At 38.0% G+C, this 4,411-nt stretch overlaps 1 pseudogene; it reads right to left on the reverse strand.

Moving 5' to 3' along the window:
* Positions 1–909: 909 nt before the first annotated feature.
* Positions 910–1,959, reverse strand: LOC143681133 (archaemetzincin-2 pseudogene; annotated as a pseudogene).
* Between the last annotated feature and the right edge of the window lie 2,452 nt (positions 1,960–4,411).

Here is a 4,411-nt window from a genome sequence, read left to right on the forward strand (position 1 = left end):
TATACATAAAAATGAAAATCCCCTTTATGATATCCAGGGCTAGGCAAGTTGTAAGGCTGAGCTGGTAGCTACCTGCGTGCTGTGAGTTACAAATGCGGAGACCCCCACCTGACCAAAAGAGCCCTCCCTGGAGCTGACATGAAAGCCTCAGTACACTTAGCCTTCTGTCTGAAGAATGGAGCCCTGGGATTCAGTGCAATTTAGTTATACAAAACAAACATTTTTTAATCAATTACTACTTTCAAGCACTGGGCTAGGGAACAGGATAGAAAGATGAATAAGCAAATGACATAAGCCTCAGGAGCTAACTGACCAGCTGGAGGTTAACAGAACAATAGACTGCAGCACAGTTGAAAGAACAATAGTAGATTTACCACAGTGCTAAGGGGACTCTAGAGGTTGGGAGGAAGGAGAATGAAAGTTTTCCAACAAAGATGATGTTTCAATGAGCTTTGAAAGGTGAATAGAATTTCTTTAAGAAAGGGGGAGGAAGAAAGAAAACCAAGAGTGAAAACAGAGAGGCATGAAAGACATGACATTTCCTAGGAAAAAAAAAAATGACAAATCCATTTCCATTAACAAATCTGGAATGATGGGAGCTTTGGATGTATGTGGAAGAAAAACTAAGAAAAAACTAGAAAGTCGGACTGCAGCCAGTACATATCAGATGAAGGGCTTTGGGTTTTTTACCATGGGCAATGGAAAAAGACTGGGGAGTACCAAGCAATAAGGTGGTATGATATGCATTTCAGAAAGTTAACTCAGAGCATGGAAAATGAAGACACAGAGAGAGACTAGAACTTAAAGACAGGAGCATACTTAATAGCTAATGCTGATTTAATGGGAGTGGTACTCTGAGTTTCAGAGAATAGAATAACTGAAAGGGAGGAGAGAATATGGGACACAAGATTACTGAGGCTTGTTTTGTTTTTTAATGTGCAAGTATTTTATTTTAATTATTCTTATTTGAAGGTCCTTATTTTGGAGTACAGCAAGGCCTTTTATTATCTACTCTCTCCATTCCTAAAAGGCTTCCATGGGTTTTGGCAAAACATTATCTTCACCACTATGCTTCGGGGTTTCATGAGCAGATTCATCATCAATCCACCCACCAGCACTTTGTGTCTTTCTGCAATGCTGAAGCCAACAGCACACTGCAACTCACGTACAGGCTGGAGCCTTGAGGCATGAGAGCAAATGGCAGTGTCACAGGCCCAATATGTGTCCAAGCTCATGTGTTAATGTCTTATAGGATCAAAGCAGCAAAATACTAGTGATTTCAGGAATATAATAGTTATCAAAGACTGAATAGTCACTTGAAGATATTTTCTGGAGCTTCTTCACTTTGCCTTTACAACATGCACTATAAAAATCACCACCATACTGAATATCCTCACACCACCAGTCAAAGAATCTTGTCCAAAGACAAAATTCCAGGTGTCTTTTGGATATAGATCAATCATTGTTATTCCCACAACACAGAAGGCATTTCTAGGTTTCTTCTTTTTGAAGAACTTCAGGATGTCCCCTGCATGAATTTGGAGGTTTTGTATGTTTTCATTGGATCTAAAGGAATGCTTTGATGCAGAAACAAAACCAGTACTAGGCATTTTACTGTCAAGCCATAGAAAAAATGCTTTACAGTAGCCTGTGAGCCATCTGATATATTCTTCACTGATAATTCTAGTGTTCCCTAGAGATCCAGTGGACTGTATATAAATAGTGTATTTCTCTGGAGAGGGTAGCTTTTTGTAATTGAAAAACTTCAGAATCTTGAGGAGACTTGAGATGGGAGATGACCCAGCCTGATTTCAAATACAAAGAAATAGGTTCAAAGAGCTCACAGGTTGGCTGGAAGGTTTCATTCATCAAACTCTGCTCCCCAGCATCGAAGTTCTCACACTGCAACACAGGCTCTTGGGACTTTGAGATGAGAGCTGTTTTTAGTGTAAGTTCTGAGTGCCAATATCATCTACCTCTTCAGGGAGGGAGGCTCCTGTTGAAGTTTCCCTGTACAAGGACTGGCCTCTCTGGGTCTGGCTAGTCTGAGCCTGGCCATGGACATGGTGTGCTGGCCACCTTCACCCTTGCACACCTCAAGCATTCTGACTTTTGTTTTTTGGTTTTTTTTTTTAATACATGGGCAGGCACCGGGAATCAAACCCCAGTCCTCTGGCATGGCAGGCAAGCGTTCTTGCCTGCTGAGCCACCATGGCCTGCCCACATTCTGAGTTTTGAAGTGAGAAGGAAAAGAAAGCTTAAAAGAGATCTAAATCAAAGGGTAAGTTTGAGATGCCACTGTAAATTAGAGACATTTAGAAAACTGAAAGGCAACTTGGGCAGGAGAAAAAAGGCACTAAGATATCATTAATGTTTAAATTTTACGACGTAGACTTCCTAATATAAGGGAAATTAATTCTTGCCAACACGTGTGGACCTAGTGCTAGTTCTGAGTTAAGGAAGAAGAGGAAATGTTTATTGTTACTGGAATAGGAATTTTACAAGTATTGTTTTCCAACAGAAACCCTATGAGGATACCCACATGCAATACTACCTAACTACAGCAATGTAAGTTGTATATGATTAATCCTTCTGCTGAGAATAACCATGTGGACTGAATGAGTGACAAACACCACTGTTTGAATTTAACAGAGAGCAATTATGACAGCTAAACTTGAGGGGCCAAGACCAAGGGGCAAAGGGAAGCACATGGAAGTTATCCTGAAACTTTGTGGCAGTGTCCCTCAAGGCATTTGCAGATTCTTAAATTGCATGGGTCAAGGAACAAACCAAAAAACATCTAAGTGGCTAAAAGGTTCCAGTAGTATCATGAGCTGACGTGTTGGTAAGACAAAAAATGGAGTTGTGGTCCCACCAACCATTCAGTTGAGAGCTATGTAGGCCTATACTCCAGGAATAAGAGCTAATTAAAATAGACAGACCCTTACAAAAACAAAAACTCAGTCTCAAGCAACTCAACTCCTTATTGGATCAAATAGGACTCCTCTTATGCCTACTAGAAGAAAAGAAAATACACTCTGGGAGACATCACATCAATTAGAACTTTAACAGTGACACTCTTCAATTTGGTAGCCAATTGCCACATGCTATTTAATTTGAGTTAAAATTAGTTAAAATGGAATTAGTGATTCAGTTCCTCAAACTACCGCATTTCAAGTGCTCAACAATGACAGTGGTGTCTACCATATTAGAGAGTGCAGGTGTAGCACTTTCCCATCATTGCACAAAGTTCTCCTGGACACTCTGCTCTAGAGCGTGCTAGAAGAAATGTAAATTCTGAGGGAAGATGGAAACAAATGAAAAAAAAAAATGCAAAGGCTTTGTAAGGTGTTTTCATTTCTATGCTTTCAATTAATACACTTTTCATTTTTAAGCTTTACTGAAATATTATCATGCCAAAAGTGGAAAATATGATATATTTTGACATATGAATACACATGTGAAACTGTCGCCATAACTAAGTTAATGAACATAACCATGACTTCTAAGTCTCCTTGTGCTGCTCGGTAGTCTCTCCCTTCCTTGCCTATTGCCTTCCCCTGACCCAGGAAACTCCATACCTGCTTTCTGTCATTATAGATTAGTTTATATTTTCTAGAATTTTTATGTAAATAGAATCATGCAGCATGTACCCTTTTTTGTCTAGCATCTGTCACTCAGCACAGTTATTTTGAAATTTATTCATCGTATTACATGCATCAAGAGTTCATTCTTTCTTATTACTTAGTAGATAATATTCTACGATTTGTTTATCCCTTCACCTGATGAAACACATGTGGGTTGTTTACAGAGTTTGGCTGTTATAAATAAAGTTCCTATGAAAACTTGTTTACAAATCTTTGTGAGTATATGTACTTTTATTTCTCTTGGTTAAATTCCTAGGAAGGGAATGGCTGGGTTGCATGGTAGGTATATGTTTAACTTCTGAGAAACTGCCAAATTGTTTCCAAAATGCTTGTGGCATTTTATATTTCTGCCAGCAGTGTACAAGTCTTCAAATTGCTCCAAGTTCTGGCCAATACTTAGTATTTTTAGTATTTCATATTTGGAGCATTCTATTGGAGTATAATGGTATCTTTTGCTTTAATTTACATTTTCCTAATTACTCACGATGGTAAACATTTTTTTCATGTACTTCTTCCTGGTAAAAAATGACAGTAAATTAGGAATAGAAGTCACTTTTTAATGAGGAATGAATAGTAGATTTTGTCAAATAGTTTTTCTGCATCTATTAATATAATCACATGCTTTTTCCTTTTTAGTTAGTTTGGCAAATACATTGATTGATATTCAAATGTAAAACTAATCTTGTATTACTTATTTAGCTGTGATTTTGCTTTTTATGTTATTAGAATAGATTTCCTCAAAAAAATTAAGTTCATCTAAGTTC

Source organism: Tamandua tetradactyla, chromosome 1 (genome assembly GCF_023851605.1).
Source record: "Tamandua tetradactyla isolate mTamTet1 chromosome 1, mTamTet1.pri, whole genome shotgun sequence".
Taxonomy (NCBI): domain Eukaryota; kingdom Metazoa; phylum Chordata; class Mammalia; order Pilosa; family Myrmecophagidae; genus Tamandua; species Tamandua tetradactyla.